Below are 27308 nucleotides of genomic sequence, written 5' to 3' on the forward strand. Positions count from 1 at the left end.
TGAACTGCTGAGAGAGAGTGCCAGCCTTGGTACTCTTGCTGTTGGGACAATAAGTGAGGCTGAAATTAAACCAGGAAAAGAAGAGAACCCAAAGGACCTGATGGGAGTTGAGTCTCTTAGCATCTCGAATGTAGAAGAGGTTCTTGTGATCTGTCCAACCGAAAAAAGGATGCTCTGCCTTCTCCAGCCAGTGTCTCCATTCTTCCAGGGCCTCCTTGACAGCCGGAAGTTTTCAGTTCCTGACATCGTAGTTACTCTTAGCAGGAGACAAGCAACAGGAAAGAAAGACAAAAGGTGCAGCCGGCTATCCGCAGAAGAGCGCTGAGAAAGTACAGCTCCAATGCTGACAACTGATTTATCTACCTTGGCAATGAATGGCTGGAATTTGTCTGGGTATTGCAGTACTGGGGCAGTGTTGCTTTAGCATTGAGAATGCTTGGTCTGCTTTGCATGTCCAATGGAAACCTGCAAAAGTCTTCCTGGAACTGGATAAGAGGATAATGGCACAGTCGTATGGTTGGTGTGGAGCCAGGAGGGTGGCGTTCTTTTTACTGAAGACCTCAGGATCTCATATTCAGCTGGAATGCCGGACAGGTCCACATCAATAGTTGACACAGGAGGGGATTTGCAGACCAGAGCTCGAGTTGGACCCAGACAGGTAGACAGGCATGCCAGTCTCCTTTTCTGGAGTGCTTTAAGGGATGAATCATTCTGTGGGTTATGTTGGGGTAACCAAGGGAGACCAAGCACCAGTGACAGTTCAGAAGAATCAACTAGACAGAAGGGGAATTGTTCCCTATGGTTGCTTTCCAGTACAAGTTGAAGGGGTTTGGTAGAAAGGTGGATTTGGCCGGTGCCCAAAGGGCAACCATATAGAGCTTTGACATTGATTTTTTTCCCTCAGTTTCTGAGTCAGAGCACCTCACCTTTGAGCCGGAGAGAAATTCATGAGATTCCCGCCTGCTCCGGAGTGGAAAAATGCCTAAAGTTCATGGGTCTGAGATCCCCACGACAAGGAAGTTGGCAGTAACACATGCTTAAGAGAAGCTGATTGCAGGGAGAACTGACCCATCAGGACTCCCCTCCCTGTTGACGGATATCTACTTTTATGGGATGCCTGGGGCATAATGCCCAGAAGTGTCCAAGATTGCCACAATCAAGGCAGAAATCTGTTCTCCTGTGCCAATCTGGCTCCTCCTGAGATAGGCGCATGCAGCCCACTTGCATTGGCTGAATACGGGTGGTGATCTGAAGTGTTCGGAACTCAAGGCATTCTTCCCCTGCGCCACTCAGTTGCCCAGTCATCAGCTTGGATAGCCAGATTAATCAGGCCATCCATACCATCCTTTTCATCATGGACAGTGATCTTGTGTCGGATCCCTGCCTTCTGTCCACACGAGAAAGCTGTGATGAGAGACTTCTCGTTCCAGTCCTTCGCCACCACAAGCATGTGCAATTTAACTGCTTAGGCTCTCACCATCCCTCCACCTTGGCGCAGGTCCAGGAGTCGGTGGGCAGCCTCCTGACCCCGTACTGGAAGATCAAAAACTTTCCTTAACTTGGCAAAAAAATGTTGAAACGAGTGAGTTGTGGGGGATCCTTGCTCCTGTAGAGCATTGAAAAGGCAGAGTGGAGATCCATACAGGAGATTTACTACATATACCCGTTTACATGCATCATCACCAAACCGACCAAACTGAGCATGGACTGGGTAATGAAATGCCAACAGCTGTCAGGGTCAACTGAGCATCTGTCTGATGGGGAATACTCAGTTCTAATATGGACAGAGGAGTTGGTTCTGGTCTGGACACAGGAACCGGGCAGTAGTGGCTGAGGCTGTTGGGGCAGCAGAAAAGGAGGATCTGCAAGATGCTGGAAGTGGGACTGACGCACCAACGGCTGCTGAATTACATTTGTGAGAATGCTAATGGCTGTCTTCTGTCACTGGCCGTTGGCTGAATGTTTGTGGATGTTTGCAGCTGTGAGAGTGGCAATGGCTGCCGTCAGATTCCGATTGTCGGTGGTGAGCTGCTGAACAGTTGCTGCGGGGGATGACATCTGTTCCTCCAGCTGAGACTGGGCTTGTCGAAATGAGATTATCTGTCACATCACTTTGGTTACTTCTCCCAGAACGGATGCGATCACCTGTAACTTCTCCCCTACCTGGCCAATGAATCTCCGGGCCAAGGTCAGCTGTTTTCGCTCTGCTGCATCCATTTTAGGTGGTTGAGATTTGCTGTCAGAATGTTCAGATATGGCCCAAGTACAGAGAGAGACACTGTAACAGGTCAACAGTTCACTGACTTTTATGAAAACTGTTATATAATTTAAAGGAAAGGAAAAACAATAAATGCTAGGCCAACATTGCCTTTAACTAAAACTCGCAAACCAAAAGTTAAAGGCCAACACTGCAGCTGGAAGCAGTAACTAAATGCTAAACGAGTACTGCTCATTTACAGCATCTGTCGAAATGGTAGTCCTCTTTCCTGGACAAGGACCAGGGTGAGCAGGGAGAGTAATGTTTCTGTACTTTGGGTCAGATCTCAACAAGATTACAACAAAATTAAGGGAATTAAATACCACCATAATGAAACAGTAATTATCTGGAACATGCATGCTGTCAGGCACAATTGCTGACCCTGTCGTGTAGCCCACCTGCTGGGACACGTAGGCCCTACAGCAGAGTCTGTGGTTGTGGCAATGATATATTACACAATCTAAGTAATTGATATGGATTAGAAATAGTTACAGCACCCCCATATGTTACAGGCTCCCAATCTGAAAACTGCCCATTTATATCTACTATTTTCTGATCATTGATGAATTCCCCAATCCACAGCAGATTAAATTTCCCAATTCCATGTGCTATAATCATGTTTAATATTCTCTTGAATGACACCTTATTGAAGGCTTTCAGAAAATCCAGATAGCACATATTCACTAATTTGGCTTTATATATTCTTTTTGTCATAAAATTGTACTGGATTTGTCAAATTGAATTTCCCTTTAATTAATCACTGTCCACTCTGCTCAAACCTCAGTCATATGTTAGGTGTCCCATCACCAATTCCTTTGTGATGGTCATTGGTATTTTCCCTACATCTTCTGTCGGACTAATTGAATTTGATTTTCTCTCTCCCTCTTTTCTTAAATCTCATGGTCACATTTGTCACCATCTAATGCATGTACACCATTCAGGAACATATGGAATTGTGTAAGATGACAACCAGAGCATCCACAGTCATATTGTTATCTTTCCCACCTCTTAGTGTGATGGAATGCTGCTCATCAAGGAATTGGTCTGCATTTGCTCCACTGATTTCTGCTATTGGTTACTACTTCCAATTCCTTGCAGCTTATTGCCCATTCTAGAATTTTTGTTCTCCACTATTTTATATCATCTTCCACGGAAAATGACCCAAGTTGTGTAGTTTTTCTATTTCCTCATTCCCCAATATGTGTTGGCACATGGCCAAGTGGTTAAGGCACCAGTCTAGTGATCTGAAGGTCGCTAGTTCGAACCTCAGCTGAGGCAGTGTTTTGTGTCCTTGAGCAAGGCACTTAACCACACATTGCTCTGCGATGACACCGGTGCTAAGCTGTAACGGTCCTAGTGCCCTTCCCTTGGACAACATCGGTGGTGTAGAGAGGGGAGACTTGCAGCATGGGCAACTGCCGGTCTTCCATACAACCTTGCCCAGGCCTGCACCCTGGAAACCTTCCAAGGTGCAAATCCATGGTCTCACGAGACTAACAGATGCCTATATTCCCCAATATAATTTCTTGCATAAAAAACTCATTTTCCTTCTCTTTCTGTTTTCCTTAAAAATGAAAACTTTTGCACTTTTTGAGCATTTCTCTGGATTACGCTGGCATTTCATTTTCTTATCACTTTTCCTCTCAAGCTACTTCTACCCATCTTGGCATATGATGTCATGGATTCCAGCAGCTCTGTTTTCCATTTTGGTGGCTATTTTATCCTGCAGGCTCAAAGTAAAATAAACATTAACTGTTCTTTGCAGTTCTCATTATTCACTGTATGCACCAGAATGAATTTTCATTTGTATGTTGGTCTTGATCTGCCTGTGTGAACCATGTGATGCACAGAAGTATCTCCTCATGCTACTAAATAAAGCAAAAAATGGGGTAGAAATCCATTCGGACCTGTTTGTGAAACTAGAATTATCAGTGCATATACTTCACTGAAATGACAATATCAATAATTGTTACAAATAGTGAGGACTGTAACTTTAAGTTTCAAGAAATATCATGTGTGCACCATATGCAGTGCACCTAAAAATAGAAATTGTGCTCAGAAGCTAATCTCAACTGCAAATTATGTTTTAGTCCTTAATTGAGATGCAAACATTCATGTCGGTAACTAGTTACAAATTGCTCAACGTGCTATGAATAATCCGATTATGCCTGACAAAAGTACAGTGCTTTAATTTGCAAAGCAGTGCTTTTCCCATCTTGATGGATAATATTTTAACGTGATTGAACATTCCCTTATGAAACAAGTTTCCTTTCACATAACAATGCTCTTTTCAAATAGGCAAATCTCAATGGTTCTTTTGTTTTGCTTTCTCTTTTATTGGGAGCCATAAGTGCAATAATGTTTAGAAACGCTTTCTTTTTTAATTGTTATTGCTTCAAAAGTACTTTGTCTTTATTTGTGGAAATTGTTCCTGCATTGAGAATTATGAGAGGGAGCAATGTGGTAAATTAAGAAAAGCATGAGACAGATCAGAACAGAAATTTATAAAATATAAACGGATTATGAAATGAATTTGATATTCTAGGATTTGATAGCGTCTCTCCTGGTCATTCCTTGACCTGAGTAGATTATATTTGTTCTGATGTTTTCAGGTCACTGAAACTCAGAATGATAGATTGTCTGCTTGGTGAACAGTGGGTTCGCAATGATCACATGGATTCCACAACCCAGAAAGTGCACCTGTGCCTCTACTTCTTCAGGAGCCGACCCTCGGCAACTTTTATCAAAGCACCATAAGAAGTATCCTATCTGGATACATCAAGGCTTGGTATGGCAACAGCTCTGCTCGAGACCACAAGAAACTGCAAGTTTGTGGACACAGCTCAGGACATCGGGGAAACCAGCCTCCCCTCCATGGACTCTCTCTACACTTTTCACTGTCCTGGTAAAGCAGGCAACATAATCAAAGACCCTACCAACCCTGAACGCACTCTGTTCTCCATCCTCACATCAGGGAGAACTTAATAAAACCCTGGAAGCATATACAACCCAGGCTCAAGGACACCTGTTTTTCCACTGTCATAAGATGAATAAATGTCACCTTGTGTGATAAGATGGATTCTTGACCTCACTATCTACCTTGTTATGCCTTTGCACCTTGACATCTGTAATTGTGATATTTTACTCTGCATTTTTTCCCACTTTACTAACTGAATGCACTGTGATGATAACAGAATCAGGTTTAATATCACCGGCATATAGCGTGAAATTTGTTAACTTTGCAGTAGCAGTACAATGCAATATAAGATAAATACTGTGAATTACAGTAAAGGCATCCATTAGACTTGCAAGACCATGGATCTACGCCTGGAAAGTCTTCACTCTCCAGGGCGCAGGCCTGGGCAAGGTTGTATGGAAGACCAGCAGTTGCCCATGCTGCAAGTCTCCCCTCTCCACGACACCAATGTTGTCCAAGGGAAGGGCATTAGGTCCCATACAGCTTGGCACCAGTGTCATCACCAGTATCAGGTGCCGTGCCCAGGTTGAGCTTTTACTGCCATGGCCCACACACTGTTTTGGGTCAAGTAGATCAATTCATTGGTATTCATTTCCAGTTCTCTGGCTGCTTTCTCCATCATCATTTGTCTTTGTCTTCCTCTTGCTTTCTTCCCTTCAATCTTTCCCATAATTACCGTGCATTCTAACTCCTCTTTCCTAATCACATGTCCAATGAAGTTACATTGCCTTTTCATGATCTCATACATTATTTCTCTTTTTGTGTTTGCTCTGTTCATGACATCCTCGTTAAATACTCATTTCTTCCATGATATTCTTTGCATCCTCCTCAAAAACCACTTCTCTGCTGCTTCAATTCGTTTCCTCGTGTTACTAGATATTGTCCAACATTCTGAGACATATAACATAACTGGATAAACGTAACATTTCAGTACCCTGAAGTGGGTTGTCGTGCCTAGTTTAGTATTGGTCAGTATACTCTTTACTCTCGTAAAGGTGTCTTTTGACATCCCTATTCTTCTTTTGATATCCATATTGCACCTGCCATCTGATGTCACCCAGCTTCCTAAGTAGCAAAAGTTCTGTACTTGTTTTATGTCTTCCCCGTTTGTTCTCAGCCTGCAGATAGGATTCTCCTTCTTCTTGGATATCACCATACATTCTGTCTTTTTCACTTTCTTCAACAACTATATCAATTAAGTTTTGTAGTTCTTCCTCTGTACTTGCAACTAACACAGTGTCATCTGCATATCTGCATTTATTGATGTTTTCACCGCCAACTTTGATTCCCAAGATGTCTCTTATTTTTTGTAATATCATTTCACTGCACACATTAAATAAATCAGGGGAGAAAACATACCCTTGTCTAACGCCTCTCTTGATTTTCGTAAATTGACTCACTTCTCCATCTATTCTTACAGCGGCAGTTTTTTCCCAGTACAGACTTCTGATTAGGCGGAGGTCTTTGGAATCTAGATCTAGAGTTTTCTGTAGCATTTCAAGTAACTTATTGTGCTTCACTTTATCAAATGCTTTTGTGTAGTCGATAAAACAAACAAACAAATCTTTTTGCACTTGAATAGCTTGTTCTGATAGTATCCTTAACATCAATATTGCATTTCTTGTACCTTTGTCTTTCACAAAACCACATTGTTCTTTACCTATTTCAGCTTGTATCTTACTTTTAGCTCTTTTCATCAAAATTCTTAGAAGTATCTTGGTGATATGGCTCATTAAACATATGGTCTTATGTAATTCACATTCTATTGCTCCAGGTTTCTTAGGAAGAGTGATAAATACTGATTTTTTCATCTCTTCTGGTATTATTCCAGTCTCCCAAATGTCATTGATTAAATCAGTAAGTTTTTCAATTCCATAATCTTCAAGGGCGATAATTTGTCCTATTACTAATTCATCAGGACCTGCTGCCTTTCCTTTCTTCATCCTATTTATTGCATTACGAACTTCAGATTTTAAAATACTTGGACCTTCAATGTTTTTCTTAATTTCTGGTTTTTCACCTCGATCGTCTTCAAACAATTCCTGAATATGCTCAGTCCATCTTTTCATAATCTCATCTTTTTACATGATAATGGTACCGTCCTTTGCTTTCAAACATCCACCTGAAGAACAGAAGGGCTTTTTACCAGTGATATTCTTGATTTGTTGATGTAACCTTTTTGGATCAGTAATAGAGATTCTTTCTATTTGCTCACATTCCTGGTTTAACCATCCTTCTTTGGCTTTTTGATATAAGCTTTTAACTTTTTTTATCTAAGGACTTATATTCTACAGGATTTGCTTTCTTCTGTCTCCTTTCTTCCATTAGATTTTTGATTTCATCTGTCATCCATTTATTCTTTGTGTTTTTTTCTTTTTTAGGAATCACTGACTTTGCTGATTCTACCGAGGCATCCTTTAAAGAGTTAAATTTCTTTTCTACATAATTGCTATAATCTTCAACAGATTCTATTTCTAGACTTTGAAATCTATTCCTTACTTCAATTATGAATTTTTGTCTTAAGTTTTCTTCTTTAATTAATTGCAAGTAGTCAAGGGATTGTTCAGGTTTTTGCTTCTTTAGTTTTTTTAAGTTTTACTTTTACATGACATACTACTGGGTTATGGTCACTATTACAGTCTGCACCTGGATATGTTTTGCATTGAGTCACTGGGTTTCTAAATCTTTGGTTTATAGTAATAAAGTCAATTTGATTTCTAGTGTTATCACCTGGACCTTTCCAGGTCCACAAGCATCTCGGATGGTTTTTAAAGCAGGTATTCATAATGACCTGATTATTCATCTTGCATCATTCTACCCATTTCTCACCTCTTTCATTTTTTTCCCCGAGTCCAAATTTTCCTATGGTGTGTCCATCAGCACCTTGTCCTACTTTAGCATTTAGATCTCCCATGACAATAACAATATCTTGAGATTTGCACCTATTCTTTGCTTGTTCAAGCTCTTCATAGAATTTATCTATATCCTCATTTGTTCCATCTGTTGTTGGTGCATATACTTGTATAATTGCTAAATCAAATGGTTGTCCTCTGAATCTAACAAGGAGTATTCTTTCTGATATTGCCCAATGTCCTAAATCACTTTTTGCCATGTTTTCATCCATAAGAATTCTGACTCCATTAGTATGGGATGTTCCACAAAAATAAATTAGTGTTTTATTTCTATTCTGACATGTTCCAGCACCTATCCAACGAACTTTGCTAATTCCCATGATGTTAATCTTTAGTCTTTCCATTTCATTTATCACATTGTCCAATCTTCCTGCTTGATATAGGGTTCTTACATTCCAAGTGGCAATAATTTTCTTTTGCATTACTTGAATTTTACGAGCAGTAGATTGATGACGGTCGGGGATCCCCTGCTGATCAGAATCAACCCTACCGAGCGATACATCTTCAGAATTGTCTTGAAGATCCTCGATGCTGTGTGATACATTTTGTGAGCTTGACCATGGTTTTCTTCACAAATAGATTCTAGGAAACCTAGTATCTAGCAACAGTAGTTTGCTGTTGCCTACCATTGGGCGAACTAAAGAAATAGCTATTTCTCTTCCCAATTGTTCATCCACCTGTACTGTAGCCATTGACATTTGAGGTCCTAGCTCATCTGCCTTCTCCGTCATAAGTTCAGTTAATGAACCTGCCGGATCTGCTGGTGGCCTTTGCTGGTATCCTGAGCAGGAAACCTTGCAGGTGCTACCGTTCCGGGTCAGAGCAGCCCTGGGAGCAATGAATGACTAAGGGGTAACTCCATTTTCCCCAGAGCTCTGAAAGTCCCCAACCAGAGCCTCATCACCAGTTGCAGTTTACAGTCATACCCAGGACATATATACAGCATATTAAATAATTAAATTAAATATGTCATGTAAAAATAGAAATATATAAAGTAGTGAGTGAGGTAGTGTTCATGGGTTCAAAGTTCATTCAGAAATCAGATGGCAGGTGGGAAGAAGCTGTTCCTGAATCGTTGACTCGGTGCTTTCAGGCTTCTTACCTCCCTCCTGATGGTAGCAATGAGGACAAGGCATGACCTGGGTGATGCAGGTCCTTAATGATAGATGCCACCTTTTTGAAGCATCACTCCCTGAAGATGCTCTGCAAACTACGGAAGCTAGTGCCCATGATGGAGCTAACTAAGTTTACAACTCTCTGCGACTTTTTTTGAACCTGTGCAGTAGCCACCCCCCCCCACCCCATACCATGACAGTTAGAATGTTCTTCAAGGTATATCTGTAGAAATTTGTAAGTGTTTTTGGTGACGTGCCAAATCTCCTCAAACTCTGAATGAAAAATATCTGCTATATAGCCTTCGTTGTAGTTGAATCAATCAACATGTATGACAGTGGGAAAGTGTGTCTGGAACCGGAGATGGCAGAGGTAATCAATGAATACTTTGCTACAGTATTCGCGATGGAAAAGGACCTTGGCAATTGAAGGATTGACTTGCAGTGGACTGAAAAGCTTGATCATGTAGATATTAAGGAAGAGGATGTGCTGGAACTTTTGGAAAGCATCAAGTTGGATAAGTAACCAGGTCTGGACAGGATGTACCCCAGGCTAATGTGGGAAGCGAGGGAGGAGATTGCTGAGCCTCTGGCGATGATCCTTGCATCATCAATGAGGACAGAAGAGATTCCGAAGGATTGGAGGGTTGCAGATGTTGTTCCCTTATTCAAGAAAGGGAGTAGGGATAGCCCAGGAAATTATAGACCAGTGAGTCTTACTTCAGTGGTTGGCAAATTGATGGAGAAGATCTTGAGAGGCAGGATTTATGAACATTTGGAGAGGCATAATATGATTAGGAATAGTCAGGATGGCTTTGTCAAAGCCAGGTCTTGCCTTATGAGCCTGATTGAATTTTTTGAGGATGTGACTAAACACATTGATGAAGGTAGAGCCGTAGATGTAGTGTATATAGATTTTAGCAAGGCATTTGATGAGGTACCCCCTGCAAGGCTTATTGAGAAAGTAAGGAGGCATGGGATCCAAGGGGATATTGCTTTGTGGATCCAGAACTGGCTTGCCCACAGAAAGTCAAAGAGTGGTTGTAGATGGGTCATATTCTGCATGGAGGTCAGTGACCAGTGGGGTGCCTCAGGGATCTGTTCTGGGACCCCTATTCTTTGTGATTTTTATAAATGACCTGGATGAAGAAGAGGAGGGATGGGTTAGTAAATTTGCTGATGACACAAAGGTTGGGGGTGTTGTGGATAGTGTGGAGGGCTGTCAGAGGTTACAACAGGACATTAATAAGATGCAAAACTGGGCTGAGAAATGGCAGATGGAGTTCAATCCAGATAAGTGTGAGGTGGTTCATTTTGTTAGGTCAAAAATGATGGCAGAATATAGTATTTATGGTAAGACTTTTGACAGTGTGGAGGATCAGAGCGATCTTGGGGTCCGAGTCCATAGGACACTCAAAGCTGCTATGCAGGTTGACTCTGTGGTTTAGAAGGCATACGGTGTATTGGCCTTCATCAATTGTGGGATTGAGCTTAAGAGCCTAGAGGTAATGTTGCAGCTATATAGGACCCTGGTCAGACCCCACTTGGAGTACTGTGCTCAGTTCTGGTTGCCTCACTACAGGAAGGACGTAGAAACCATAGAAAGGGTGCAGAGGAGATTACAAGGATGTTGCCTGGATTGGGGAGAATGCCTTATGAGAATAGTGAGTGAACTCGGCCTTTTCTCCTTGGATCAACGGAGGATGAGAGGTGACCTGATAGAGGTGTACAAGATAATGAGAGGCATTGATCGTGTGGGTAGTCAGAGGTTTTTTCCCAGGGCTGAAATGGCTAGCACAAGAGGGCATGGTTTTAAGGTGCTTGGAAGTAGGTACAGCGGAAATGTCAGGGGTAAGTTTTTTCTGCATGCAGAGAGTGGTGAGTGCATGGAATGGGCTGCCTGCAGCAGTGGTGGTGGAGGCGGAAACAATAGGGTCTTCTAAGAGACTCCTGGAGTGATACATGGATCTTAGAAAAATAGGGGGCTATGGGTATGCCAAGGTAGTTCTAAGGTAAGGACATGTTCGGCACAACTTTGTGGGTCGAAGGGCCTGTATTGCACTGTAGCTTTTCTATGTTTGGTCCAGGTTAGATCCTTAGAGATATTGGAACCCAGGAATTTTTTGCCTCTGATCCCTGTATGAGGACTGGTGTGTGTTCCCTTATTTTATCATTTCTGAAGTCCACAATCAGTTCTTTCGTTCTACTGATCAGTTCATGGTCTTCTGCTGCTGTGCCTCATCCACTTCACCATCTGTGTAGTGCTTTCAAATATGCTCTTCTACACACCACTGTGGTAACACATGGTTATTTGAGTTGTTGTCACCTTCCTGTCAACTTGAACCAGTCTAGACATTCTCTTCTGACTACTGTCATTAAAAGGTGGTTTTACCCACAGAACTGCTGCTCACTGGATTTTTTTTGTACTTTGTACAATCCTCTGTAAACTCTAGAGACTGTTGTGCATGAAAATCCGTGGTCAGCAGTTTCTGAGATACTCAGACCACCCCATCTGGCACCAACAATTATTCCATTGTCAAATTCACTTAGATCACGTTTCTTCACCATTCTGATGGCTAGTCTGAACAGGAACTGAACCTCTTGACAATGTCTGCATGCTTTTATGCATTGAGTTGCTGCTACATGATTGGTTGTTTGGATCTAGATTCTGCATTAAAGACCAGGCGTGCATGTATACTTAATAAAGTGGCTGCTAAGTGTGGCTCCTTATGAATCAAACTATATGCTTGTTTTGGATCGCCACATAAGTTGTTTTATCCATTTCCAACTTGCCCATTACTTTTGTCCTGTTATGGTCCTCAGTCAGGTCCCTTCCCCCTGTCTTCAACTACCTAATCTGAGGAAAATCAGGCAAGTTCAGTGTGGTCCACCCCAAGTTGTCAAATGCACTAATGACACATCTTTGATAACCTGTGACAGCCTGTACCTAGCTCAGAGGTGTCCAAGTATTCATTGTTACTGAATGTTTGTCAATGTTACACTTGGGACCCATTAAAAATGTACTTTATGTTAGTAGGCAAAAGACTAAAAGGCATATGAGGCAATTAAAAACATTTAAACTATCTTAATTAAATCAAATGAAAAGCTCTGATTACTTTTCTCCTGGCAGGCGATTTATTCCATTTATTTTAACAGGAACATAGTATTTGCCAAGATTAACCTGGCACAGGCTTAGCAGGTAGATTTCCAAAGCAGAGATCTGGGAAATCTGCTAAAATTGGTGCTGTGCCAGTGATTCCATGAGGGACTAGCCCAGATGCAAGCACTTCACTCAGCATAACTAACCAGATCACAAATGAAGACCACAATGTTTGAATTTCCCCTAATGGTCTTGTTTCTGTACTTCATATGCCTACTTCATTTTCTTTGTTACCTAGTGATACAAGTATATTCTACTCTTAGTCTACTTTCCTATTTATCATTTATTCCTTTTTTCTCCCCCCCCACCAACAAAGTTCAATCCAGGAAAATTGACCAGCTTTCAGTAAACTAACAACAAACATCATTAGGTGTTGTATGTTTATATGCATTGAAGTATTGAAATGAGAGTGATATATGTGCATAAAATCCATCCACAACACATTTTAACATCATGGGCCACACATGCACTCAATGAAACATGAGGCTGCAAATGCTGGAATCTGGAGCAACAAATAACTTGCTGGAGAAACTCAGTTTGTTGAACAGCATCTCTGGGAGGACTGGAATTGTAGATGTTTTGGGTTGAAATTCTGCACAATTCCTTTCCTCCCATAGATACAGCTTGACTTGTTGAGTTCCTTTGGAGACTGTTTGTTGCATACAGATTAATGACTCCTGTGTTTGCCTCATCTAAAGATAGCTTTTTAAATCATTCAACATAAGTTCCTGTGCAAAAGCTGAAACAATTGAAACCAGCCAGTTCTTTTTGTGTGTGAGTTTCACTTGAACCAATAAAAAGAAATGATTTTAAAAAGGATACACATACTGTATTGAAACCAGGGTAGACAAGCAGAAGGGTGGGGTGTCTGTGTTGGTAAAAGTGAAATCAAATCCTTAGAAAGAGGTGAGAAATGATTGGAAGATGTAGAATTCTGTGGGTAGAGTTAAGAAACTGCAAGGGTACAAAGACCCTGATGGGTGCTATATACAGGCCTCTGAATAAAAGGCAGGATGTGGGGTACAAATTACAATGGGAGATAGAAAAGGCAGGTGAAAAGAGCAATGTTATGATAATCATGGAGGATTTCAATATACAGGTAGATTTGGTAAATCAGTTTGGTGTTGGATCCCAAGAGAAGTAATTGGTAGAATGCCCATGAGATGGCTTTTTAGAGCTGCATATGGTTGAGGCCAGTAGGAAAAAGGCAATTCTGGATTGGGTGTTGTGTAATGAACCAGACTTGACTAGGAACCTTTTGAGGCAGTGATTGCAATATGATAGAATTCACCCTTCAGTATGAGAGGGGGAAGCTAAAAACATGTGTGTCAGTGGAGTAATGGAACTACAGAGGCATTAGAGAGGAAAACTGGCAAAAGTTGATCATCTGAAAGTCCTCCTCCAACATGCATAGAGGTAGAGGCTAAGATGCAAGGCTTCAAAGGTGAGGACAACAAAGAGGTGGTCATGAGAGGCTGAGGATTGGCTACGAGATTGCTTTGAATCAGTGGACTGGGCCGTGTTCAAGGACAGAGGATCTGAATGAATACACCACAGTTGTCGTGGACATCATAAAGAGCAGTGTGTCCCCACAAAAATCATTCAATGTCTTCCCCAACCAGAAGCTCTGGATGAACCAGGAGATCCACAATCTGCTGAGAGCCAGATCAGTGGTGTTCAGGTCTGGCAACCAAGTAAAATAGAAAAGGTCCAGGTATGACTTCCACAAAGCCATTTCACATGTGAAGTGGCAATCCTGGACCACGCTTGAATCACTAAAGAATGCTCAACAGTAGTGACAGGGCTTGAATGTTATTAATCCTGCAAACTAAGTGTAGCCCCCTAGTAAGCTTCAGGCTCGCTCAACTCGCTTTCGTCTAGGGGGAGCAGCCTTCGGCCCTGCCAAACTGGGTAAACAAGTTTGTGTGGATGCTGTGTGATGTACCCCACCCCGCCAAATAACAGACAATACACCATATTAATAAATGATAACACTTTATAGATCTTATTGGAACTATGTAATTAATAGACATAAAATATAAAAGGAAAATAAAAGGCGCCAAACTTAAAGTTCAACCACTTAGTGCGCAACAGTTGGAGCTCAATTAACGGAGTCTTCTTTCCACCATTTGATCCCCTCTGATCGCCTGGGACCAACCACGGTTGTCGACCAGACGCTCCACATGAGTTTGTCTTCATCTCCTCGCCGAAGACCCTGGGCCTCGGACTCCCACTCAGGGTCTGTCCCGTCGGCCAGCTTACAGCATCACGCCTCCTCTCTCTGTCCCCATCGCGCCTTCTCCCTCAAAGCCTGCAAAAAATAGCTTACAGACACACAGGAAAGAATAACATCTATCCCAATTGGTTAGCAAATTAATACAATTCTCTTTATAACCCAAACAAGCTGCTAGAGCGAACTTTCTCAGCAGTTATTACAGAAAAGCCATTTTAATTATAACATAACAAAGAAGCCATTTTGTTAGCCTTCGCAGTAACATAAAAGAAGAAACACCTTACATAAGTGACATCTGTGACAAGGTTTCATTCTCATGAGCTCAGTGCCTTTTATGCTCAATTTGACCATCAAGACATGGAGGCACCTTCACAAGCTCCCACAGCTCTCGACAACCCTGCAATTCAGTCTCTGAGACCAACATGAAAGCATCCTCCAGGAGGGTGAACCCTTGGAAAGCATCCAACCCAGAGAAGGTACCTTGTTGAGTACTAAAGACCTGTGCTGATCAATTGGCTGGTGTGTTCACTGATACCTTTAACCTCTTGCTTCAGCAGTCTGATGTACCAAACTACTTCAAGGAGGCTTCAGTTATACCAGTGCACAAGAATAACATGGTAACTTGCCTCAGTGACTATCGTCCTGTAGCAATTACATCTACTGTGGTGGAGTGCTTTGAGAGGCTGGTGATGAGGCATATCAACTTGGATCTACCCAATGTCACAACAGCTCAGCTCTGCAACAAATAGAGAGTGAAGATGCATACATCAGGGTGCTATTCATTAACTACAGCTCGGTATTCAATACTATCATCCCCTCAAAATGAAACAATAAGCTCCAAGACCTATGCCTCATTACCTTCTTGTGCAACTGGATCCTTGATTTCCTCACCTGCAGACCCCAGTCAGTTTGGATTGACAACATCCCCGTCACAATCTCCATCAGCACAAGGTTCTGTGCTTAGCGCCCTGCTCTACTGACTTTATACTTATGACTGTGAAGCAAAGTACAGCTCCAATGCCATTAAGTTTGCTGATGACACCACTGTGTGGGAAGAATCAAAGAATTTAGGAGGAAGATTGAGAATCTGGCCAAATGGTACCACAACAACAACCTCTCACTCAATGTCAACAAAACCAAAGAGCAAAGAGCTGATTATTGACTACAGGTGGAGGAAACTGGAGGTTCATGAGCCAGTCCTCATCAGAGGATCAGAGGTGGAGAGAGTCAGCAACTTTAAATTACTTGATATTATCACTTCAGAGGATCTGTCCTGAGTCCAGCATGTAACCTAAAACATTCTATAGAACAATCTTCCAGAGAAATAAATATCATAGTTTAAATGGCTATACTTCAAAATGAGGTGCACATTTAATGCAATTATGAGGAAAAAATGTAAGGACTAAAAATATTCAGCAGCCATCAACCCAAAGGTTTAATCATTCTCTTCAACTTCATGTTAATGTTGTAAAGGTTTTGAAAATTTGAAGAAAAACATAAAATGCTGCAACTGAAAAGCATCAAAAGAGCTCTGATAATGAATCACACCAGAAACATTACTCATACTTTCTGCTTTTAGATAAAGATTGATGTGTGAGGCATTTCATTTAACTTTGCTTTGTACAACAGACATAATACTTCTTTAAAAAATCATTTAAATCTTGTTTACATGTACAAAATCTTGCCCTTTCTCTCAATAGTCTTATTCTCAATACTCAATATTCACCATCTTAATTGTCAGACTGAGCTATGATGGTTTGAGGCGCTGGGCTACAGACTTAAACAGAATATTAAGAGGGAAAGTAGTTAATCAACAACAGCATTTCTCTGATCTTATTCCTTGTCTCGGAAAAACTTAACCCCACTGCTGAGTACTGACAGTTCAAAGCTCAGCTTGCAAAAAAGTTTTGTATCAATTGGCCCACATATTTTAATGGCAGAACAAATATGCATCAAATCCCTGAAGGAAACTACAGAATCTTGAAAATGATAAACAATGCTGATGTCAAAAAATAGTATCACATTTTTAATTTTGATTATTTGCTAACACTTATTGAAGTTTAGTAACAGAATCAGATTTATTATTACAGACTTAAATGATGTAAACTTTGTTTTTTGACAGCGGTACAAACACAACGACATAAATTACAAACAAATAAATACAGCAACAAGAAGGAATAGTAAGGTAGTTGAAAGATAAAGAGACCTACAAAATGAATCACCTCTTCATATTGTAGTAGTACTTCCTAAAACACAAAGAGTAGTGCTACAGCTGGCTCCAGTGAGAGTTCATAACCCTTATATCAGAATGGGACCCACATGATGCCCTAAATATTATGACCATTTTAGTATCAAGTTGCCATGTAGACTTAATTGTGGATCTGTGGCTAGAGGTCTTCCGGTTTAGTGTAATGGGGAGAAAGAACTGCAATGAGTGTGTACTGTTCTCATGAAGAAATCTTCTGGCCATTATGTCCAGCAAGACCAGAAATATTTTTTTAAAAACTCCATGGTTTCACCTCAAGTAGTGAGTGTGCAAGGCAAGTTTCCACATTTGTGATGTTGTTGCAAACAGCAGGCAGACAACTTCCCTGCCTTGACAGTGGAAGAAAATAACCTCCTTAAAATTGTAGTTTGCAATGCATGTTGCAAGAGGAAGTTATGTGCACCAAGAGACTCAACCAGGATAAATTCTTCAACAATCTGGTTCCCATCAAAGTCTTTGTGAGCAGCTGATTGCAATGTCAACAACAGTAATGTGAGAAGCATCTGGAGCACACCCTAGCCAGTTTAATCGGGAAACTATCAAAGTCCTGATGGTTCAGCCAAAACTGAACAGGCAACGAAGTGCAGGCAAGCATAGCGGTACGTACCACTGCATTATCATTCTTGGAAATTGGATCTTAGACTCTGTGTACAATTATGCTGCCAATCAATGTCTTTTGTTTGTTGAAAAGCTGTGATAAAATAAATAGAACAGTAAAATTATTTCAGTGCAAAGGATCTGATGTTATTTTACCAACAGGAACAGTTCTTGGATTCTTGGCAGAATTGAAATGAATGTAAAATATGATTGTGGTGGTCTGGTTTCCATTGGTAAAATTACCAGTGTCTGATGCCAAGAGACATTAGGGATACAGCATGGAATTCTATTCTATACATATTGCCCCCTTCATACAGGGAAACATCCCAGGATGTACCACAGGGATGTGTGGTTAGAAAACTCGACAGTAAGTCACATGAGAAATGACTAACAGCTTATCAAAATCATAGTCTCATTCTGAGGGACTTCAATGTACTTTAAAAGGTTTAGATTATGAAGACACGTAGTCCCCTTTTATTGTCATTTAGTAATGCATGCGTTAAGAAATGATACATTATTTCCTCCGGTGTGATATCACAAAACACAGGACAAACCAAGACTGAAAAAAACTGACAAAACCACATAATTATAACATATAGTTACAAACAGTAACAATACCATAACTTGATGAAGAAAGTCCGTGAGCACAGTAAAGTTCAAAGTTTCTCAAATGTTCCACATCTCACCAAGACGGGAGAAGGAAGAAAAACTCTCCCTGCCATGCTGACCACAATCCGACTCTGAGTCATCCGAAAACTTCAAGTTCTGATCAGCTCTCCAACACCGAGTACTGAGCGGCATTTCTGCTGAACGATTCGACCTCCTTCTCGGTCACCAAAAGCAGGCAAGGCCAGGGATTTTGAGGCCTACCCTCCGAAAGATTCCTGACCACACAGTAACAATAGCAGCGAACGGGCGTTTCAGAAATTTCTCCAGATGTTCCTGTGCTTTCACGTCCATTCTCCATCAAATCAGAATTGTCCACGGCCCCTATTTAACAGATACATCATTTTTCACCGGAGAGCTGCGCACGTGTGGCGCGCTGCCATTTTCTCCTCCCGCCGAGATGGTAATTAAATTGAATTTTTGGTAATTCAATATCAAAAATGGGTAGGAAAACGATGAGGTTTTTAAAAAAAAGAACATTAGGAAGAGTATGAAGTTAAGAAGGGGCTTAAGAAGCAGAACCTCAAAGGAGACAAGGTTTCACTGCTAATGCAATGGTCTTTCTGTAGAAGCAGTGTTTGGGTTATGGTTAGAGTTAACGGGTGTTTTGGAACATGAGCCATCCAATGAGGAGAATGTGTTTTCGTGCTGTGTGCCCCACACTGAGGTGATCTGGGTCCTTTGTTCAGTGGGAGATGAAGAGAGAAGACGCCAGAGTGGAGCCATAACCCATGAATTATGAAGCTAAATCGTTTAATTGTATACGGTGTACTGTTATTCCGTGGTACTGATTTGTAACGGGGTAACAGATCACGCAGCATCCACACAAACAGGAGGTTTTGTACGTCAACTTCACATGTTTGGCGGGGCCAGAGATGGTCTTCCCTAGACTCACGCAGCCGACAAACCTGAGGGTTACATCTATATTACGCTTGATGAATGCATTGCTAGTAAAGTTATGCAAGAGGGAGGGCTCTAGACCATTGGGACAACAGGATCCACTCTGGGAAGTTGGGATCTGTACGTGGGTTGAACTTTGAAAGTAGCAGGAGCAAAATCTTCCCAGGTAGGTTTGTGGAGGGTTTAAATTAACTTGGTAGGGGGGAGGGAAGCTGAGCAAAGAATCAAGAGGGTGAAAAATAGAATGGAAAATGGAAGGCAGGGAAAGCAAAGGTTAGAAAATGGGCAGTAAATGAGTTTGCTATGCTTAATAGCAGCTTAATGTCTTGATGTCAGTTTATACTAAATATCCTCTTCATGTATATCATTCATATACCTATATATTCATATGTTCCTCTCAGAATCAGAGTATAAAGTACAGGGCACAGAACTGCAAATTTGCATTCAAAAAATTCATTTTTAGCCAGCATTCAGCAGTCCAACAAGATGAGATTTCTGGATTTGTTTTGGGACTGAAAAAAGGAAAGTTATGAGGCTGCCAAACCAAAGGCCCCCTGGAAGGCAAGATGCCTATTGGATAGGATAAAAGCCTCGACTTGCAAGGCTACTTATCTGGGCAGGCAGGCAGAGGTAATTAATTTTTCTTTCTTGTGACACCGACACCATTAAAATCTTTCTGATTCGTGGATTTGGTCAGATGGATTAGTATTTGAATTTGAAGGGCAGCTGGCCTGGGAGACAATGTAACTGAGGAAACAGAAGGTAGGTGATTAAGCCTAGGCAGGAAACAGGTTACTGGAAGCAGAGTTTAATTGACAATTCGTTTTGAGGGTAGAAGATGGGAGACCAGGCAGAAGATGGGAGACCAGGCAGAAGATAGAAACAGTAGAGACTAAAAATCAGCAAAACCATGATGATGATTCAAATGGTGGAGGGAGCCAGAGAGAAATGCAACAAGCTAATGAAATATCAGATCAGAAACCACTGGAAATACTTAGCCAGACAGCCAGCTTCTATGGAGAGTGGAGAATGAAACAGAATTAATTTTTCAGATTGTTATTACAGCTTGGGCATTGGAGTTCAGAGTTCAGTTCCAATGCTGTTTGTAAGCAGCTTCTAAGTCCTTTCCATGAGTGCATGGGTTTCCTCCGGGCGCTCTGGTTTCCTCCCACATTCCAAATCTACCCATTAGTAGATTAGTTGGTCATTGTAAATTGTCCTATGATTAGGCTAGGCTTAGATAGACAGGTGGCTGCATTTTGCGGCTCGTTGGCTGAAAGAGCTTGTTCTGCATTCTTTCTTTAAATAAATAAGTCAATGATCTTTAATAAACAAAGTCAATAGCAAGGACACAGTGACAGTATAAAGTAAATATTAACACTTCACAAATACAGAGGAAGAATAGGAACAAAATAAACATGCCATAGAAGTATAAAATTATTTTCTTCAGCAGGAAAGGGATTCAGCAAATCCCTTTGCACCTCAGATTTTTGTATTTTCTCTTCAGTTAGAAAATAGTCAACCATTTCATTTCTTCTACCAAAGTGCAAGACCGTACACTTCCTGACTCTATTCTATCTACCACTTTTTTGCCCATTCTCCTAATCTGTCTGTCCTCTGTAGCTTCCCTATTTCCTCAAAACTACCTGCCCCTCCACCTACCTTTGTATTGTCTGCAAACTTTGCAACAAAGCCATCATCCAAATCATATAACGTAAAATGAATCAGTCCCAACACAGACCCCTGTGGAACAATACTAGTCACTGGCAGCCAATCAGAACAGGCGCCCTTTATTCCCACTCTCTGCCTCCTACCAGTCAGCCACCACTTTATCCACGCTAGAATCTCTCCTGTAATACCATGGGCTCGTAGCTTGAAAAGTAGCCTCATGTGTGACACCTTCTTAAAGGCCTTCTGAAAATCCAAGTAAGCAATATCAACTGATTCTCCTTTGTCTATCCTGCTTGTTATTTTTTTCAAACAATTCCACAGATCTCTCGGGCAAGATTTCCCCTTGAGGAAACCATGCTGACTACGGTCTATTTTATAATGAGATAGCTACATGGTATTCAATGTAAGACAACATCATGGTGTAAAGTCAGACAAATTACCAAAAAGACTTGGAATAGCATCTTAAACACTTAAGTTGGTCAATCATTTGAACAATGAGCAGAACACTAAAAACATGTGAAATTATTCAAATCCAAGGATTATATTAACGTTCAAACCCCAGTTCCAAACCTTACTTTCAAAAGGGTGGATTCTGAAAAACATCAGCCAAATCCACATGATCTTTAATAGTCCTGGATAATTCATCTCATTATCTAATAATAGTTTCATAATGGTTAATAATGCTCTCCACTAATCGGTGAAATGAGGTGGAAGGGCAGTAGGTATATATCTAAGTAAATCCTCAGCAGTATCATTGATGTATATATTTTCAGGTGAATTCATGCTTTAACAATAGGTTTGAGTAAAAATTATCCAACTAAAAGCAAACACCTCGAAACATTGGAAACCACAAGAGCTAATCAATCAGCAAATTAAAGATCCCTTCCTGTAATGTGTGCTTAAAGAAGCAACATAATAAATATTATTCACCAAAGCAAATTTCAAAAATGTCCTGTTATTGACTGGCAAAATAGACCGAGAACAATTATCATCAGTAACTAACCTGTTAACCCTTTCATAACTACATCCTCTGGACAAGCCCAATATTCTTCCTTTTGGTGACAGGAAGCCTTTGTAGATAGCAACAGTACTATTAGATTCACAATGAAAATGTACTTGAGTTATAAACCTTTTTTCCTGAAGCATGACTTCCCATCACTATCCCAATCTTTTCTCTGTATCACTGTTACTTGACCATAATTATCAACTGACATCGGTCTTATTTCTTTACAAAATCTTGTCTAATATTTATAAATTTGTATTACCATTTTGCCTTCCTCATCATACACAGGGATCTGATGGAATCCACTTTCTGCGAATGTTGTGAATAGCCTATCGGCACCCAACCTAATCTTCACACCTTTCAATTGTCTAGATAAATATATAATTGACCTATAATACACTTTATTGTAGAAAATGTAACCTTCAACAAAGCCTCCAACCGCAATGAGGCCACTCAGTAGTTTCTCAACACCAACCATCTCTAAATACCTGGAGGGAAAAAAACTTCAAGAGCAGTTTCTGTACTTATCTTATTATCTAATATTTCCTCTAAATTTATCTCTTCCATTCTCTGCTTCATTTCCAGAAGATCTGGTAAAGCTTGTATGTGATGTCAGAATAAAAGGCAAAGGTAACTAGTGTAGGGAACCTTGGTTTTCAAGAGATACTGAGGCCCTGGTTAAGAAAAAAATGAGGTACATAGCAGCTATAGGTGAGAAGGAACAAATGAGTTGCTTATGGAGTACAAAACCTGCAAGAGAACACAAGAAAAATCAGGAAAGCTAAAAGAAGGCATGAAGTTGCTCTAGCACACAAGGTGAAGGAGATGTTACAAGCAAGGGACAAAACTGGTGCTCTGGAAGACCAGAATGGTAATCCATGTGTAGAGCCAAAACAAATGGGTGAGATCTAAATGCATCATTTGCATCTGTATTTACCTGGGAGATGGATACAGAGTTTATGGAAGTGAGATAAAGTGGCATCAACTTCATAAACCCTGTACAAATTACAGAGGAGGAGATGTTTGCTACCCTGAGGCAAATCTGAGTGGATAAATCCGCAGGACCTGACAAGTTGTCCCCTTGGACCCTGCTGGAAGCAAGTGCAGAAATTGCTGAGTCACTAGCAGAGATATTTAAAACAATCTTAGTGACAAGAGGGGTACCAGAGGATTGGAGGATAGCCAATGTTGTTCCTGTTTAAAACCGGCTCTAAACAGAAACCATGAAATTATAGGCCAGTGAGTCTGACATCAGATGTGGGAAAGTTATTGGAAGGTATTCTAAAGGACCTGATATACAAGTACTTGGATAGACATAGACTGATTGGGCATAGCCAACATGGCTTTGTGGTGGTAGGTCAGGTCTAACCAATATTTTTCAAGACTTTTTCAAGGAAGTTACCAGGAAAAAGGATGACGGCAAGGCAGTGAATGCTGCCTACATGGACTTTACTAAGGCATTTGATAAGATCCCACATGGGATGCTGGTCAAGAAGGTTCAATAGCTTAGCATTCAGGATGAGGTAGTAAATTGGATTAGACATTGGCTTTGTGGGAGAAGCCAGAGAGTGGTAGTAGAGGGTTGCCTCTCTGACTGGAGGCCTGTGACTAGTGGTGTACCACATCATTTGGTGCTCAGTCCTTGATTATAGTTTGTAATCTATAATCAATGATCTGGATGATAATGTGGCTAAGTGAATCAGCAAATTTGCAGATGACACCAAGATTGGGGGTGTAGTGGACAGTGAGGAAGGGTATCATGGCTTGCCAAAGGATCTGTATCAGCTGGAAAAATGGCAGATGAAATTTAATGCAGACAAGTGTACAGTTTTCTCTTACACAGTGAATGGTGGGGCACTGAGGAATATGGTAGAACAAAGGGATCTGGGATTGCAGGTACATAATTCATTGGAAGTGGTGTCACAGGTAGATAGGGTCATAAAGAAAGCTTGTGGTGTATTGGCCTTCATAAATTAATGCATTGAGTACAGAAGATGGAATGTTATGGTGAAGTTGTAATACATTGGTGAGGCATAATTTGGAGTATTGTCTACAGTTTTGGTCACCTTCCTACAGGAAAGATATAAACAAGGTTGAAAGAGTGCAAAGAAAATTTACAAGGATGTTTCTGGGTCTGGAGGATCTGAGTTAAAAGAAAAGATTGAATAGGATAGGACTGTATTCTTTAGAACATAGAAAATTGAGAGGAGATTTGATAGATAAATACAAAATTATGAGGGATATAGATAGGGTAAATGCAAGTAAGCTTTTTCCACTGAGGTTGGGTGCAACTACAACTGGAGGTCATGTGTTAAGGGTGAAAAGTTTAGGGGAACATGAGGGGAAGCTTCTTCACTCAGTGGATCATGAGAGTGTGGAATGAGCTGCTAGCACAAGTGGTGCATGTGAGCTCAATTTCAACGTTTAAAATAAGTTTGGATAGATAACTGGATAGTAAGGATATGGAGGGCTATGGTCCAGGTGCAGATTATTGGGAGGAGGCAGCTTAAATAGCTTCAGCATGGACTAGCTGGGCCAAAGGCCTGTTTCTGTGTTATACTTCTCTATGAACACACTCTTCCACCTGTTTCTCTTTTCCACTGTCTCTGCCTTGGCTTAGGCGATTGCAAAGGTTGCCTTGCCTTAACCCTCCCTTCCTGAAGCTGAGTACGAAGTGAATTATCCATAATCTCCGGATGCAAAATGGAAGTGGTTACCCAACTCAGAGGGGCAACTGCTCCATCATCCTCATCATCGTCGATTGTCTGAAAAATAAATCTAAGACTGTCACCATCTCCGTCCAGAGTATCCCATTGAAAATGTGACTTTGAACCTCAGCTACTGGAGAACATTGACTTTCTCCAAGAGATTTAAGTTGATTAATGCGATACCAACCTAACTTATTGGGGTAGTTTGGATTCAACAGACTAAAGGAATGCCTGTCAAAGGCATCACATGGCTCTACAAATCTCAGAGACTTAAAAGCACCTGGCTAATATATTGAGATCGTAACCTTCTTTCCTATTTCCAACTCCCTAGGTTTTGTTTGTAGGTCAAAATAAGCTTTACTCTGCTGTTTCTTCCATCGAACATAATGGGCTTACATAATAGTGTCAATTAATTGCTGTACCCATTTGTCCTTTACAATACTATCATACTCAGGCTCTGATAAATCTAACCAAACCAAGAATCCTAGCCCTCTCATCTCTCTCTCAGTCATCAACTTAAAAGCGGTAAATCCAGTAGAAGCTTCAGTGCTATGGATTATCATAAGGACATCGGGTAAGACAGTGACCCATGTGGTCCTGCACCGTTTAGCCATTTTAGCTACTACTATGTTGTCTCAGGTCAGGGCCCTGCCCTTCTACTGGTACCACGTAGCCCAGTACTACCTGTCTCGGGTTAGGTTGTCAGCGACTCAACCGGCACACCCCCTGGTGCACTTTGGTTAACCAGGGAGGAGGGTGTGTAGGCACCCAGCAGGACTGAAAATAAAACCTGTCAAAGGGCGGATGAACTTTTTGTGAGTCAACGGCCATCTACTGCCTGCGTGAGGAGTGGCGCACCACACAGTCTTTTGTTTCACGCCTTGTAAGACATAAGGCATTTTAGTCAACATTGTCTTTAAAGTCCTATTTATCCATTCAATAACTCCACTGGATTTGGGTTGATAAGGGATGTGGAAGCTTTGTTTTACCCAGAACAATTTCATCAGATTCTGCATCACCTGTGCAGTGAGAAGACCCTGATGGGAGTTATATACAGGCCTCAGAGCAGTAGCCAGGATGTGATCGATACATTACTATGAGCATTATGCTAGACATTGGAAAATGTCAAAGGGCAGAAGAAAGAGCAGATGCTATCACTATGGAGGTGATGCTTAGGAAACTGATTAGTCTGAAGTTAGGTTGGTCACCTGGGCATATTGGTCTACACCCCAAAGTTCTAAAATAGGTAGCCGAAGGGATTGTGGAGACACTAGCAATTTTTTCAAGGATCAATGCATTGTTCCGAAAGACTTGAAAATTGCAGCTGTCACTCCACTCTTCAAGAAGAGAGAGGCAGAAGAAAGGAAATTATAGCCAGTTAGCCTGACCTCTGATTAGGAAAATGTTCAAGTCAATTGTTAAGGATGAGGTCTCAGGGTACCTGGAGGCACACAATAAAATAGGCCAAAGTCAGCATGTTTCCTTAAGGGAAAATCTTGCCCGACAAATCTTTTGGAATTCTTTGAAAAAAAATAACACACAGATGGATAAAGGAGAATCTGTGGATGTTATGCACTTGGATTTTCAGAAGACCTTTGACAAGGTTCACACATGAGGCTGCTAAACAAGAGCCCAGGGTGTTACAAGAAAGAAACCAGCATGGATAGAGCATTAGCTGATTAGCAGGAGGAAAAGAGTGGAGTAAATGAAGCTTTTTCAGATTGGCTGCTAGAGATTAATTGTATTCCACAGGAGTCTGTATGTCAATGATTTGGATCATGAAATTGATGGCTTTGTGGCATATTTGGCAGACAGTATGAAGATACTGTAGGTAGAGGGACAGGCAGTGTAGAAGCAGAGGGTCTGCAGAATGACTGAGACCAATTGGGAGAAAGGGCAAAGAGATGACAGATGGAATAGTGCCAGAAAGTATTTGGTCATGCACTTTATAGAATGAATAAAAGCACAGCTAATTTTCTAAGTGGGGAGAAAATTCACAAATCTGAGGGGCAAAGTGATTTGGGAGTTCCCATGCAGGATTCCCAAAAGGTTAATTTGCAGGTGGAATCGATGGTGAGGAGGCAAATGCAGTGTTAGCATTCATTTCAAGAGGACTAGAATATAAAAGCAAAGATGTAATACCGAGGCTTTATAAGGCACTGGTGAGGTCTCACTTAGAATACCATGAGCCCCTTATTTAAAAAATGAAGTATTGACATTGGAGAGGGTTCAGAAGAGGTTCATGATTCTGGAATGAAAGGTTTAATGAGTCAGGAACATTTGATGATTCCAGGCCTGTACTTGCTAAATTTAGAAGATTGAAGAGGGATCTCATTGAAACTTATTGAATGTTGAAAGACTTTGACAGAGTGGCTGTGGACAGGATGTTTCCTTTGGTGGACCTCCAAGACCAGAGAGTACAGACTCAAAATAGAGGAACATCCATTTAGAAAAGAGATGAGGAGGAATTTCTTTAGCCAGATGGTGGTAAATGTCTAGAATTTGTCACCACTGGTGGTTGTGGAGGTCAGATCACTGAGTGTATTTAAGGAAGAGGTAGATAGGTATTTGATTAGTCAGAGTGTGAAAGGTTGGGAGGGGAAGGCAGGAGGATGGGTTTGAGAAGCAAATGTGTCAGTCATGGTGAAATGGCACAGCAAACTCAATAGGTCAAATGGCCTAATTCTGCTCCTATGTCTGATGGTCTTATTTCAGTTCTTCAGGTGATGGAGGTAAAGGTTCCACAAAATCAATCTGCAAGTTAACTCATGGTCCTTCTATGGGATGTGTGTGCCTTAATTGACTTCTCTAGCCACTTATCTAGGTAATACTAGGCACAGAACAAA

General features: G+C 41.1%; 1 long non-coding RNA gene across 1 annotated transcript in view; it reads left to right on the forward strand.

The window, feature by feature from the left end:
* Nucleotides 1-17415: 17415 nt before the first annotated feature.
* LOC140197248 (uncharacterized) overlaps nt 17416-27308 on the forward strand; it is a 39530-nt gene continuing 29637 nt past the window's right edge. Inside the window, exon 1 of the long non-coding RNA XR_011885893.1 lies at nt 17416-17516. This is a non-coding gene — a long non-coding RNA (uncharacterized lncRNA). The remainder of the gene's footprint in view (nt 17517-27308) is intronic.

The sequence above is a fragment of the Mobula birostris genome, chromosome 5 (genome assembly GCF_030028105.1).
Source record: "Mobula birostris isolate sMobBir1 chromosome 5, sMobBir1.hap1, whole genome shotgun sequence".
NCBI classification, from domain to species: Eukaryota; Metazoa; Chordata; class Chondrichthyes; order Myliobatiformes; family Myliobatidae; genus Mobula; species Mobula birostris.